At 39.0% G+C, this 15,790-nt stretch overlaps 2 protein-coding genes across 3 annotated transcripts in view; one reads left to right on the top strand and one right to left on the bottom strand.

The window, feature by feature from the left end:
* The window catches only part of LOC126870035 (conserved oligomeric Golgi complex subunit 1), a 257,074-nt gene that overhangs the window by 172,478 nt on the left and 68,806 nt on the right, over window positions 1-15,790 (bottom strand). The gene's annotated exons all lie outside the window — the stretch shown is intronic.
* LOC126870037 (fibroblast growth factor receptor homolog 1-like) overlaps window positions 1,678-15,790 on the top strand; it is a 110,057-nt gene continuing 95,944 nt past the window's right edge. The window contains exon 1 of one of the 2 annotated variants that reach the window (XM_050627402.1): window positions 1,678-3,006. The gene's annotated coding sequence lies outside the window, so the exon portion shown is untranslated. The remainder of the gene's footprint in view (window positions 3,007-15,790) is intronic. The other variant, XM_050627399.1, reaches the window with a different exon arrangement.

A 15,790-nucleotide genomic window follows, 5' to 3' on the forward strand; every position in this document is an offset into this window, starting at 1 on the left:
ATCGACGTGTGTTACGAAAAGCGATGTATTCCATTTGTCTTACGAAGAATAGCGCGCTTCGGTCTATCGCGAAAAGAAGCACGTTTCAATGTTTCTGCCGATAACAAGCGCGTTTCGAATAAATCACGATAGCAAACGCGATTCACATTGCCGCGAGCAGTAGCTTGTTTGAAACGCTGCAACGAAAAGTAGCTTGTTTGAAACGCTGCAATGAAAAGTAGCACGTTTCATTTGATTCCAGAGAGTAGGATACTTTAATTTCCAAACAGCTGACATTGATCTTCTCTGGCTACCGGTTGTCTTCACCGTCGCTCGTTGCTTGTTCATCGTCATAGAAAGTAATTACGTTTACGACGTTTAATAGCGAACACGATGATCGTGGGTATTCGATACTCTAAAAGTCTTGAAAGCGTTGATAGCTCAAGACTTGCAAGACTTGCAAGACTTTCAAGAATTCCAAGACTTTCAATACTTTCGAAACTTTCAAAGTATCGAATCCTATTCTGTAAACTTGAAGTCTTGAAAGTTCAAGATTTGCAAGATCTCCGAGACTTGCAAGAATTCCAAGATTTTTAAGACTTTCAAGACTTTCAAGAGCTTTAAGATGTAGAATCCTATTTTGCGAATTTAAAGTCTCGAAAATTCAAGACCTCCAAGATTTGTAGGACTAGCAAGAATTCCAAGACTTTCAAGACTTTCAAGAGCTTTAAGATATCGAATCCTATTTCGCGAATTTAAAGTTTCAAAAATTCAAGACTTCCAAGATTTACAGGACTTGCAGGAATTCCAAGACTTGCAAGAATTCCAAGATTTTCAAGACTTTCAAGAGCTTTAAGATATCGAATTCTATTTCGCGAATTTAAAGTTCCAAAAATTCAAGACTTCCAAAATTTAAAGGACTTGCAGGAATTCCAAGACTTTCAAGACTTTCAGGACTTTCAGGAGTTTTAAGATATCGAATCCTACTTCGCGAATTTAAAGTCCCAAAAATCCAAGACTTCCAAGATTTACAGGACTTGCAGGAATTCCAAGACTTGCAAGAATTCCAAGACTTTCAAGAATTCCAGCGCTTTCAAGACTTTCAACACTTTCACAGTATCGAACCCTATTCCGTAAACTTAAATACTTGAAAGTCCAAGATTTCCGAGACTTTCAAAACTTTCAAGAGTTTTAGGGCGTCGAATTCTATTTCGTAAATCCAAAGTATCGAAAGTCAAACACCTCCGAGACTTCCAAGACTTTCAAGACTTTCAAGATCTCCAAGAGTCTTAAGGTATCGAAGGCTACTCCGCGAATCTAAAGTTTCGGCGCTCGAAAACTTGCAAGATTTCCAAGACTTTCCAGACTTTCAGCGGTTTTGGTCTATCGAACGTCATTCGAAGTGTTTCGAATTTTGACAGTCTCGAGAAACAGAATCTTTGGAATCGTTTCGAAACTGAGATTCAAATGCCCGTTGCCGGACGACAGTGCACATACGTGAATATGCAAGGAAGAAACGGAACGTAGGCAAAACGGACGAAGAAAGAAGGAAAAAGCATAGTGGGGCTGTGTGACGAGAGAGTTTAGCCGGTGCAGCTAGCCTCTGAATCCAGAGAGTGGGGAGAGGAACTATGAGAGCGGCCACGGGGGTTGGCGGAGGGAGAGCTCGTGGACGAGCGGTTATTTCAAGCGACGACTCTTCTGGCACTTCGCCCCGAGCTTTCCTCGAGCGCATCCTCTCGCCTCGGAACGCGTTCTCGTGTCAGTGTCGCCGCGACGCCAGCCACAGTCAAGTTACTCACTCAGTGGACAGTCGATTCTAAGTCGACAGTCGATCCCGATCATCGACATTTCCAAAGGATTACGAATATCAGGACAGTCGATTATTTCCAAGTTTCTTTCTCTTTGGTTACTGATGTTCAGTGATTAGTTGCTACGACAAGTAGTGGACAGTTGTAATTTTGAAGAATTACGATTGAAATTTACTTTGACGATTTAAGGATCGTAACGTTGCTTTGGTTTTGCTAGATTGTGGTGGACAGTTGATAGTCAGTGAACAGTCGATCGACACGACTGTAAGTTTCGTGCAGTAGTTCTGGAAAATCGTGGCAATATGATCGTGGAAAAATCCTAGAAAATTGCGAATTTTCAGAAAATTGCGAAAATTCAGAGGAAAACCTTGGAAAATTGAAAAATAAACGAATCGTCGTCGAAAGAGTGCAAACAAACTTGTAACCTCGAAATATCCCAAGCTAGTGAAATTAACGAAGGTTCCATGGAACTTTGAAATCTTAAAAATTTTCAAAATCGCCGCCATAGAGGTTGCCAAAGGGCCTAACGAAGCGGAACCTTCGCAAGGTAAGCTACCAAACGTTCGAAACAAGAAGATTCTCCTATCTTCGGCAAATCAGTGACGGACCAAAGTTTGAAAGGATTCGCGCGGAAAGTTGACCGGAAGTGCATCTCTCGGGGTGATCAGTGCGCATGTGAACCTAGAGAACAGGTGTTTACCAAGCGCGCTAGTGTTTTCAAACAAACGTCTGACCAAACACACAACACACCGACGAACATCCCCTTGGCGCAACAAAAAAAGAAAAGAAAGAAACAGCACACCAACAACAACGAGAAAAAGTGTCAGATCTTTTCGTCCCCTGCTTAAATCGTGCGTACGGTTTTCGCGGATCGAAACAAGTTGGGAACAAGTTGGAAAAGCGGGGTGATCGCGGATGAAGATGGAACCGTCGTGGAAAGAAGAGGAGGAGGATTTATAACTCGACTCGCCTGAAATAACAAGAGGAATGCGCGCGCGGTGAATCAGCTTCCTCCGCGAGAGTGCGAATTTCCTGACAGCGGCCACGCGATCCAGGATCGACCGACACACTGCTGCAGGATCTCTGGATCGTGTTGGAGCGTGCGCGCGAGCGCGTGCACCTTGAGAAAAGCCAGAAACGCCAGAAGCTCGGCGAGGGGGACGAGAGAGGCGTCCGCGAATAGGGAACGGTTTTTCTTGGAAAGGAGTCGCGACTGGTGAGTAGCAGCTTTCAGATGAGACGTTCCTGACGAGACGCGGTTTCGCGGAAAAATTCCGATTCTCGCGAAAACTGCCGAGCAAATTGCGCAGCTACCGAAAATTCTGTTTGATCGTGGAGTTTTAGGGCGGTGGAGGGGAGATGTTTTGCTTGGATGCCGTGAAACGAGTCTTTGTAAGAAGATTCGTAACGTTGTTGCAGCGTTGAGACGTTGTTTATAGGTTAGGTTAGCTTGAGATTGTAATCGTGGGCGGATAGTTATCGATCAGATGGTAGGGTTAGGTTGGTCGCTTTGTTTATTTGTTTCATTCGCCAGAATAGAGAAGAATTTTCGACCGATGTAGTTTCCAATTTATTCGAGTTTATATACTTGGGATTTATGGAAACGTGGTACGCGGGATGGACGATATTTGGCAGGGCGTCTGTTAAGATCGAGAGGTTCGGTTCTTGCGAAGAGGAAGGTTGACGATCGGAGCTTTCAGTCGACGATAGCTAATAATAGAACGATCTAATTACAATTTTAGAAATAGTGTACGAGCTTCTCTGACTACGAAGAGTGTTGATCTCTCATTTTTAGAAGAAGATTCAGTCGATGTCTGATAACGTCTAATTTACAAAGAAAGAAACGTTAGAAAGGAACACAGTTGCCAAGATCGATGACAAGTAGTCATCGAGAGATCGGATTACAATTAATCGGCTGTCATCGATCTTGGCAACTGTATCACTTCGTAATATTTTTAACGACTAACCGAAAATAATAAGCAGACTCAAGCTGACCAGTAATGAACTTTTGCTTTTGAAAAAGCTTAAATTCCAAGGTTTAACGATGAAAAGAAGCGAGCGTGATTGTCGAGAATGTTTGAACAGGCTGTTAAAGGAGAGAGATGGACGCGCGAAAAGTGTGTTTCCGGCGGCGAGTGCGCATTTCCGGCCAGTCAGGCAGCAATTTCTCGATCGAAATGCGCCGGTATGGGACGAAAATTCGTGCGTCACTCGGCTAACGATTTATAGATCGGATGGAATGATCCCTGACGTTGTTGATTGATCGGTTGGAACGCGTGTACGTGCAGTGTACAAACACGAATCACGTGTTTGGCTATCCGCTACTGAATTACGTGGTATTCAAACCAACAAACGTGACCTCGCAGTAGAATTCGAAATTTCTTTTCGTATAAATTAAAATTGCCTGACGTGAGCCAAAGTGTGACTAGAAATTTTCATCTTCTATATTTTCTCTTTTCATATTTTTTATTCTATATATTCTTTTAATAAACTTTACGTTTCCTTTTCTTTTATTTAATCGTCATATTATTTTTTTTTTAAATTATATACCGTGATAGATCAGTTGTAATTGTTGTATTTTTTTTTTTATATCTAATAGTTAGTTATTTAATGTTTGCTGATTATCAGTGACCAGATTACGGTTATCGGTGTGCGGGTACGTGTATGGTTTACGACGCAATATAATTATATTTTACGACGTCATTTTATGACATGAATGACATCCTTATTGACGATAAATCGCAAGTTTAATCGATCGATCAATTTTCTTTGTTACACTTGGATTCTTTGTTCATCTTTATTCGAGTTATGCGAATTATTCGACTTCCCGAGGTTATCGCAGAAATAGGATCGTGGTGCATTAAAGACGAATTCGAGGTTCATTGCAATTCCTCGAAGCTTTGTTCTAAGAATGAAAGTTCTGTTATAGGCGATTCGTTTTAGTATACTGGAACTGTTGATTTATTAGACGAAGCTACGAATTCCCACTTACGACTCCGTATAATTGGTAACCTACTTTAAATAATAATAAATAGAGCAGATTGAAATAGAATTATAAACTCTTCGTATTTATAACCAACCTATAAGTCACCATTTACTTCTAATCTTTCCGTCAGTATAGTCGTGAATAATAAATTAACGTGACAGGAATATTTAAAACCTTGTTAATAAAAATAGGGACACCTTCTCAGCTGGATTTATACGCTTAAAATTCAATATTTAAAATCAGCAAAATACGTCTTTCTCCTAAATAAACGCTATAGCTTTTGCAAATTTGATTTGCAAGATTTTAAGAAAACGATCGAACTTATCGAGAGATCGGAAATATCGATAACATTGCTAAGAAATTCTTAACAAATCCACTGTTTTATACAAAATAAGCTGCAAATAGAGGGAATCTCCTTGATGGAAGCTTCATCGATGCCAAACGACTACGAGACAGACATTTTCTCGCGCGAAACTTTATTTCCCAAGAAAGATCGACTTTTCCAAGGCAAAGATCTATCTTCACTTTCGTCTTCCGTTTTCCGCTTTCAATTTTCTCTTATTGACTGGTCCGTATATCGCACGGTATCACAGTTTATCTGAATAGAACAATCGTGTCACGGACGATTTCCGATCCATTCAAATGCCGATCAAATCGTTCCGTATGCGAAGAAAGGAGCGAATCGCGTTGTACGGACGAATGTTAAAAAAAAAAAGAAAAAAAAAGAAAAAGAGAGAAAAAAGGAAACGACGAAAGACAATCGAAGGAAAAAACGCGAGTACATGTGTCTGTACGCTTTATACAATGGCCTCTCATGAATATAACGCGTTTATCATTCGTCGATGTAATGCTCTATGTCTGTCGGTTGGATTCTGGTCGTCATCTATCGCGTTCGCGGATCTACGATCGATGATCCAACCAGAACGAGCACCGCCTCGACAGATCGCGCATCGTCATCGATTCGCGATTTTCTATGCAGCTTTTTAACGACCTTCTTTGTCACTCGTATGCTCTATGGTCGAACATAAATCGTCAACTCGAATGATTGATTAGATCTCTTGTTTGTTTTCTGTTTTCTTTTTCTGGATAAAATAGAGAAATAAGACTAGAATTTAATAACAACGTGACATTGCCCGAGGAATTTCTTTGGATTGGCAATGTAAATAACTTCGAATGTTTGATGAATTTTTATATAACTTGCATGCGTGTCTGTTATTTATTGTACCGAGGCTTAAGGCCTAGTACAGTCTTTGTTTACACAAGTACACGTTTAATAGGATTTCGTTTGCTTCTTTTTTAGCATGTTTCCCATGTCTACGTTGCAGTGTCTTCAATGTAATTTCGATAACTTATATAACAAGTCTTGCATTACTATATTACAATATATTTGTACTATCAGTTACCATATAATTTGCCATATAATATCGTTAAAATTAAACTATAACATGTTTAAATATCACGTTGTACTTGATGTGAAATTACATACTTAACTATGTATCTCAGTATCACAATGTGTCGTCATATGTTTGTTAAGTCTGTGATTTCTTTGGTTCTGTGAAACAGCTGATATCGCAACTGGATCTTCGTTTATTTAACAGAAAATCAGAAACATGGAAGCATATCAGACTTACAAAGATCGTAGCGTTTATTTAGAAGAAATGGCACATCTTGAAAGTTTCAGGTGTTTAAATCAACGTTGATGTTTTAAGAGTTGACGTTAAGAGTTTCTAAAGTTGGTGTCCCTTTAATTAATTCGATTGCTTGGCTGACTTGCTTATTAATATTCCTCGATCGACATTCTATCGTGACATTGATAGGGAAGTGATGGTGATCTGCAGCATAGTAAATCGAATTTACATGAAACAACGAGATAATATAAAAACGTAACAGTTTTTACGAAATATCATTAGCAAGAACACGCTTACGAAAGTCTATTAAATCAATGAAATGGATGCAGATTATATAGCTATTGGTGTAATATACGAAAAGGTAGCAATTAACGTGTAAACAAGTATAATTGCTCGAAGAAATTCTGCTCGAACGTGTAATTAAGCTATCTGTAATTAGAATATGTCATGCTTATGCATATATAACTGATGAATATCGCTATTATATAAATGCGTCATACGATCTCTGTCTGTACGATACAAATCGTAGGAATTTTACTTTGCTTTGATGGTACAATGCTTTGATGAAAATGATTGCTTTCTTTGTATTAAAGCGTTACACGTACCACGCTTGATACGGTTTGTGCTGAATTCTAAAAGGGAATTTCTAAAGAGAGCGTCTCATTTTCGGACGCAAAGATTAACCGTAACGCGTTTATCTTCCTTTTGGATCTTTCTACTAATGTATTTATCAGTTATATATCATAAACATTAGGATCCATCACGTTGAAAGAAAAATAATTCCTTCGCTTAAAAGTGCGAATTGCAACATTCTCGACAAGACGCCTTCATATTCCAGCCAAGTCAAATTACTTCGAGTAAAAATGATTATTCTAAAAAAATTACCATTTTTCATTCCGAGTATCTTTGCACGTTTAAATTTCCTATTGATGTATTTAAAGAACAAAAAAAAATACGATCTTCTTCTAAATATAACGTTTAAATAATATCGAAAAATAAATCGTGTTCCTCTAGCATATTTATAGACAATTAAAAATATACTTCTAAGAGAATATTGTTTACTAAACATATAAAAAAAGTAATTTGTCTTATAAAAATAATTTTATCTCCAACACACTTTTATTTATGAAATAATTAATTTCCTGATAATATCGAAAAATAAATCTAGCATATTTATGGACAATTAAAAATATACTTCTAAGAGAATATTGTTTACTAAACATATAAAAAAAGTAATTTGTCTTATAAAAATAGTATTATCTCCAACACGCTTTTATTTATGAAATAATTAATTTCCTGATAATATCGAAAAATAAATCTAGCATATTTATGGACAATTAAAAATATACTTCTAAGAGAATATTGTTTACTAAACATATAAAAAAAATAATTTGTCTTATAAAAATAGTATCATCTCCAACACGCTTTTATTTATGAAATAATTAATTTCCTGATAATATCGAAAAATAAATCTAGCATATTTATGGACAATTAAAAATATACTTCTAAGAGAATATTGTTTACTAAACATATAAAAAAAATAATTTGTCTTATAAAAATAGTATTATCTCCAACACGCTTTTATTTATGAAATAATTAATTTCCCGATCAACTTCCACCAATACGAATAATTAAATGAACAATAATATTCCTACAGAACCACATTGGATATTTCATACGTTTTATACAAGCTCATTCTGTGCACCTTTACATTGAAATTTCACGTTGAAGTTTAGATGCATAAAACTTCACAGTTCGTACGTGAAACGTTCGTCTGATTAATTTCACGCGATTAATTCGTCGCGTAATTTCATCGGCTGGAGGACGACGCGTGTGTGCGTCCGGCAAGATTTCGGTGGCCGGTCGTTTGCATGGAAAGTATACGACGAAATTACCCCAATTCTCGTCGTTTAACCGGGCTACTGCCTGCGAACTGTTGCACCAGAGTGACAAAGAAAGAGCAACGTGGCGTGGAAAGAGAGAAGAAACGGAGGGAGGATAATTTATTCCGGCTTTATTTAATCTCTTCCCTCGCGTCTCGACGACGCGACTTGCTAAGCTTCTTTTAATCCAGATTCCACATCGACAGAGAGAGAAAAAGACGGAGCAAAGGCGTGTTTGCGTTAGTCTGCGCCTGTGGAAGGCCGGTAATTTGTTTGTTCTAATCCCCGCGTTACTTTTCACGTTGCTACTGTAACTTGGAATTAAACGTAGCTGCTTGGAGAATATCGATGGAAATTCGAGTAAATTTCATGGAAATCGTTATTATTTCTTGAAATATTTCTGTATAATTAATCCTTCTTTAACTGGTCGCTTCGTTTAACGGATCGCTCGAGGCCTGTACATCGAATAAGAAATAATAATAATTATTCGCTCAACGTATTATTAGAACTTTAGTTGAGAGACGAGTTGTTATTGTAAATCCACTTGACGAGTTTTATTATTTTATTAGCTAGTCCGAATGGATTCTTTCGTTTTCTTGTTTGATATTAGTTTGTTGAATTACGCACGAACGTAATAATAGAAATACAACGAAATGGATCGTACTTAGTTCGATAAAATAATATAAAACAGAAATTGCTGTTCGTCTATCATCATCTTATGAAACGAAAGAACTTTTCGGGCGACCTAATAATTTAACTATTAAAAAATTTATAGTAGAATTTTACGAATTTCTCCTTTTTTATTTTTTTTTTTTATTTTTTTAGAATTTCATCTACGTTAGAATTTCTATGTTGAAAATTGAAAATTTTCAGTAGCATGTAATAAGAAGTAGAAGTATGTGGTAAGAAGGAACGCGCAAGGTAGTTTAGAATCGGTGGTTAAAGCACTGTTTACTTATCGGTACTAATTTCATAACTTCCAAGACACTTTGATTAACTTAGAACGACGTGTAATTATCGATGATTTGAGGGATCGCGGCGAACTCGTACGATACAACTGGACGATACGGAAAGATGGAAACTACCTTGGAATAACAGTAATATGCAGTTCAACTGTGAAGCTCCGTTTTCGCGAATTAAAATTCCGGCGCATCCGGTGTTGAAAGGTTAATGGCAGTGACGAGGTGAAGATTCTCCGGCGAGGTAGCATCTCTTTTTACTTCCTTCCACTTCCTACCGTGTTTCTTATTTACTTTCATAAACTCGGAAACTTCATTTCATTGGTAAAAATCAACTTACTGCAAGGTAGGTATTCGCGCAAAGAAATGGCCTGTTGCGTTCAAAAACGTGGTAATTCGTTATTACAGAAGCAGAACATTGTGCTGCATGATATCGTGGTAATACTGACGCTGGAAAATTATGATCGTGCAAGAATATAACTTTTAGAAACGTCACTGTGACGGCGCCAATAGTAATAAACGCTAAGTAGATAATATTCTAAAAATATATTATCGGAAACTCATGGAAATCGACATTGTCGCGACAATAATAATGAATATTATGTAAATAATATTTCACAGCCATAAACGCGACAGTATGTACATAGTGTGTAATATCGGCACCGATAATGCACCAATCATAATAAATATTAAATAAATAATATTGGAAAGCTGTAAATATTAAATAAATAATATTGGAAAGCTGTAATCGAGAGAATAGGTACATAGTCTTTGGCATTGACGCGTCAATAATAATAAATATTAAACAAATAACATTGCTGAGCCATAATCAGGCGAAATTATTTGGACAGTGTCGCGCCAATAACAATAAATGTTAAATACATAACGTTGCAGAGCCATAGTCGCGCGGAAACTCTTTAAGATCGACTATTCGCGCGCGTATAATAATAAACGATAAATAAACAATATTGCGGAGACACGATTACGAGAATAATCGTTGTAAGTATAATGGCACGGGAATGATCCTTAAAACCGATACTGTCGCGTCAATTATAATAAATATTAAATAAACGATATTGCAGAACGATAATCGCGCGTAAGCTCCTTAAAATCAACGTTGGCGCGCCAATAATAATGAGTATTTAAATATATAATATTGCGGGGCTTTTTAAAATCGCCACTGACGCGTTGGTAATAAAGAAGATTAAATAAATCGCGTAGCAGAGCCATAATCGCTGTCAGAGTAATCTGGAATATCGATATTAACGTGGCAAAGTTATAATCGCGTACAGATAGTCCTTAAAACCTTAAAACCAATATTGACGCGTGAATAATAAGAAAGATTAAGTAAATCGTGTAAATCGTATGGCGGAAGCGCAGTGGCGAGAAAACTTTTTAAAGTCGATGTGGACGCTCGGATGATAATAATAATAATAATCAACATCGAGCGAATAATATTGCCGAGCCGTAACCGCGAAAGCTGCTTAAAATCGACGTTGACGCGCCAATCGTAACGAATGCCCTGTCAGTAACGGAATGAAAAAAATACAAAAGTAAAACAGTCGTTCCCTGACAACTTAATTCTACGTTACAACAGCCACGCTCTTACACTCGTCGTCGCTTACCTTACCTTTTCCGACACGTTTCACGTGCACACCTTTCGAAGCGGTCGTAACAGCTAACTGGTGAAAAGCAGCCATAAACGTGGGATATGATCGGAAAGTCTTGGCGAATTCGACGCGGCGACTTTACACGCCGTTTACTTCCGTTGTTTGTGCGGCGCACGAGTGAGAGCGAGAAGTACGCGAATAATAATATACAGACGAGACACGCTACGCAGCGATCACGTGGAACGTGGGTTACCAGCTTCCGGTAGCAGAAGAGACGGATTAAAGTAGAAGAGAAGAAAGCGAAGAGACGTATTGGCTTGGCAACTAAGTGATTGCGGAGTCTGCCATTAGATGGTAATGAGAAAATCCGCAATCACTTAGTTGCCAAGCCAATAGAATGCACGAAAACATAAATCATCGGCATAATTGAAGCAGGCGTTTCTTTTTTTTTTCTCCGTCGTTGTGTTTGCTCGCGCTAGATTAGATGCTGCGTGCAACTGGCGCGGTGAGAAATACGAGCAAAAGAATGTACCAGCTTATTGGTTAACGACGATTCGCGAGCTTCGAATTAGTTTCGTTGGTGTTGGAAGCAGCGGTTGATGGATGGATAATCATCGGACGGTCGTTTGAAAGAGATTTATCGAAACCTACCGGATGTAGTTTGTTCAGCCAAGATGCACTCCGAGCATGCTATATCGGCCATTCACAAGATTTATAAAATATATTTCATCGGACGAGATTCGTTAAATCGTAGTTGAAGCGACGACGAAATTGTATCGCGTGGTGATTGATCGGAAAATTTGCAAACATACGACGCAACATTAAGGCAAAATTAAATAGTAATCGGTCGGAGGAAGCACATCGGACGTAATTGATGCGATGTTTGTTAAGGTTGCGGAGAATCGTTAGAGAAATATCTGAGATACGATGATAATGATAATAGAGGAAATATATGGTAAAATTAAATAGCAATTTGACATTCCAACGTACTGGATCGTAATTTCGAGAAGCATATCGGACGTAACCGATGTAATTGTTTATTAGAGAAAATGTCAAAGTGTTGTAGTCGTGTTCAACTCACGTCGGGGTTATCAACGTAGAAGATTGTAAATGACGATTGTTGGAATAACGAAGTGACTCGTTGTCGAAACCGTCAAGCGTATTTAGAATAATTAATAAATAAATAATTACAGGCAATATCGTTAAGACGCTCGTACTAGCAAATTCGCTAAGACAGTGATCTACGAGTATCTAGCAGTTACCAACGAGCGATTATGCACTGTCTTAGCGAATTTGTTAGTACGAGCATCTTAACGACACTACCTGTAATTATTCATTTCTTAATTATTTTAAATACACTTGACGGTTTCAACAACGAGTTACTTCGTTATTCCAACGATCATTTACAATCCTCTACGGTGTCGTTGACAATTGTTGGAAAAGTCGTACACGGATATATGACGAACGGTAAAATTAAATAGCAACGGATCGTAACGATGTTGGTTAAAGGGAATTCTAAAGCGTCGTCGATGATCAGAGTTTCGATGAGACACGAGATGTTAATTGATAACTCGTAAAATATCGTTCATGCTAAAAGCGAGGTCGATCGAATCTGATTTGATGAACAAACGAACCAGATAACAGTATAGTAATCGAAGGGAAGTATCGTGGTCAAGGAGGAAGGCACGGAATCGGTGCGATTTTTATTGTCAGGAAGAGATTAACGGAACTGCGATGATGAATTAACTTTGGTACAGGTTTAAGACCAGGAACTTACATTAAAGACGCAATTTAAATACCACGCTCTTCGTTTTATTAAACGTCGCTATGCTTTTGCCTACCTAGGTCAAGAAGAAGCGTAGCTTGGCACGAAAAAAAAAAAAAAGAAAAGAAAAGGGAAATTTAATAACGAAAAGCGACCGACAAGCCAACGAGCCAAGGAATAAAATGCAGGTATCATTTGCTTTAGTCGAAGGTAATTTAATTCCATAAACCTTTACGACGTTCCTTAATAAACCAATATTTAAACAACGTGTAACCCGCAATAAGAGCAACGATAAATACCATAAAATCAATCTTCCTGTTACAAGAAGCTATACGGTTAATATCGCACGATTCCGGCGGAACTGGCGATTCTCGCGTGTATCGCTGGAAAGCCATCGCGTGGTTAATATTACACGAGAGTTGTCGATTTTTTACGTTTCATTCGTACGACTCGCGAAAGAACCAGTTACGACTCGTTGCACGAATCACGCTAATTCCGAAACGTGTATCGCTTTACTTCACACTTGGGACCCTTCTTTCTCGCAGTTACAGGCGCGCACATAAAGTACATAAACGCAGCAGCTAAGCAATCGTAACGTCCCGGCGCAACCGTTGCAGCTTCCACTTTTTGTGGGTATAAAAAATGAAGGCGATTGGTAATGCGCGGCTCGTTACAGGGGCCGCTGTTGGCGCTCGCTTCCGGCGATAAACTCCGGCCATTTGCAATTTGCCATGATTTTTCTCGATAAAGATTACACAGAGCTCGCGCCACGTCGAGGAAATTTAATGTCGATGAAGGTGCAGGCCGCGGACACCGGCGGAATAAAAGAAAAGCGACAGGGGAAAGAGCCAGTACAACGGATAATTATTGTTCTTTTAAACAGATAATAAATTACGAAGGAGAGCAGCTTCGTGTAACTCACGCCTAACTGGAACTAATTAGGAGACTCGCCCAGGAAATCGCTTCACTGTGTCCTGCGCAAGAAAGCAAGTTGAATCAGAGTCGGCGAAGTGGTGGAAGAAATGGCGAAAGGAAAAGTTGGCCGCTGGAATTCACGAAAAAAAAAAAAAAAAAAACAGAAGAAATTACAGGGACGAACTGTTCGTCCTTTTTAGGGCCTCTCTCGCTTCCTTTTTGCTAGTAGGATTAATAACGCTTAAGCGATGTAATCGGTCTATTGCCTACCATAACGATTCAGCAACGATCAAGAGTTTTTAATTTACTGTTAATCTTGTTGTAATTATTGTTAGTCGGTCTTGGGCGGGTTAATAATCGACGATTTCTCCTTGTTCGTTTTTTCCCGGTTTTTTGCAATTAATGTGAGTCCTTTCGGAGGAGTTTAGCGGAGTTCCTTTGAATTTAGTGGAATTGACTGACGCGGTCATTAACTGGATCATTAGCACGAGTAACGTCTAATTAAAGGTTCTAACTACGCGCAGGGAAGTTACGACTAATTGGACGCGCTGAAAAGTGGATTTTTATCGTTTGCGACAATACGCGCCGAGAAGGGTAGAGCACAACGTACAAATAGAATGTAGGAGACACAATTTCTCCCTAGTAAGATATTCGAAAGTGAATCAAACTACTTGCGAAGAAGTGAAGAAAGGGAACTGGAAGGGAGTATAATGACAGAAATATGTCTTAGAGAACGTACAAAGTTCTAGCAACTGAAAGGAGACACCTCGTTTGGTAAAAAGCGTAGAAGACGTTCAGGGGACGAAAGAAAATTTGAGAAAAGAACCGAAAGTCCTGGGAACCAGACTACCGTATAAATATCCTATTTCGAAAAGCAAAAACAGCGACATAAAGGAAAGGTACACGGGAGATGCAAAGAAGACAACATTTATAGGAAAACGATTCTGAAAAAATAAGGAAGAAAGAACAATCAAACGATACTAAAACGTAGCAAAAGGTATTAGGAAAGTACCAAAAATATTAAAAACTTTGATAGGAAAAATGAAACTTTTCAACCTAACGTCTTCTGGGCCGCGTTCAATCCGCTTTCTTCTCGTTCACAAAGCCAATTTATCGGATGTAAGTATGCAACATCGTATAAATCGCGCGTCTTCGAGCCGAGGGAAAATGATGGATGGAAAGACACAGTGGAACGCATTGTGAGTTGCATTCCGTGTCTCCTTTTAATCCTGCATCTCTGCTACCAGAGCACCGCGTACAAAACGAATCTTCTCTTCTTCTTTCGTTTCTTAACAGAACCATGTTTCATTTCATGAACTCGAGCTAGAAGAAGAGTGGCAGCGTTCTAGTATACGTAGAAAAAGACGAAAATCGTACGGCTTTGTACGGCCGAGTCGTGGAGAAGGAGAGAAGAGAAAAGGGACGATGTCGGGTAAGTAAGCTGGTAAGAAACGAGCTACGATTTATTTGACAGATCGCACCGACCGCCAGCGTTACAGTGGTTTATTTTATAAGGCCAGATTGCCGGCCTCACTTCGTCGGAATAGAATAATGGACGTTTCTATCCCCCGTTTGTACGACCGACCTCCACCCCGCAGCGACCGATGCCCATCCTCCTCTTTTCATTCTTTCTGGCCTTCGCGTCTCGAAAGTCAAGTGCAGTTAAGCAGCACTTTTCGTCAGACAGCATCTGAACCCAAGAGACGACGGTGTTCAGGTTTAGGAGACGGTTCGCATGTGCCAAGGTACACGTTCTCGTTGCTCGTGAGAAAAAGTCGGCAGATGCCGTGCCGATAATCCAAAATTTCGTAAATTTCGTAAATTTCGATTAGGAGGATTTCTGGATAAACGTGGTTTACGTTGAGCATGTTGGACAATTATCAGGCAACAGATTGTTCAGAGGTTTCGCAACTCGAGGAATTTTCTATTCGCGATAAGCGGCGATTTTCGGGAGAATTTTGAAGAACTACAGAATCCTCTGCGCGAGTTTCGCGATAGTGGAAGATTGTCAGGAAATTTTCTGAGACGACAGAGGATTCTCTGGAGGAATTTTGCAATATCTTGAGCACTCTTCAGGTAACTTCGAGGTGCTACAGGATGTCGTAAATTTCGCGATAATCGAAAATTTCATAGACGAAGTTGGCGGCAATCGAGGGTTTCAGGTGACGAAGGATCGTTTTTATGGAAACTTTGAGAAGATAGCGACGCGATTTCGAAGGACGATCGTCAGAAATAACAGGCTACCGATCGGTAG

This window comes from Bombus huntii, chromosome 10 (assembly GCF_024542735.1).
Source record: "Bombus huntii isolate Logan2020A chromosome 10, iyBomHunt1.1, whole genome shotgun sequence".
In the NCBI taxonomy this organism is placed as follows: Eukaryota; Metazoa; Arthropoda; class Insecta; order Hymenoptera; family Apidae; genus Bombus; species Bombus huntii.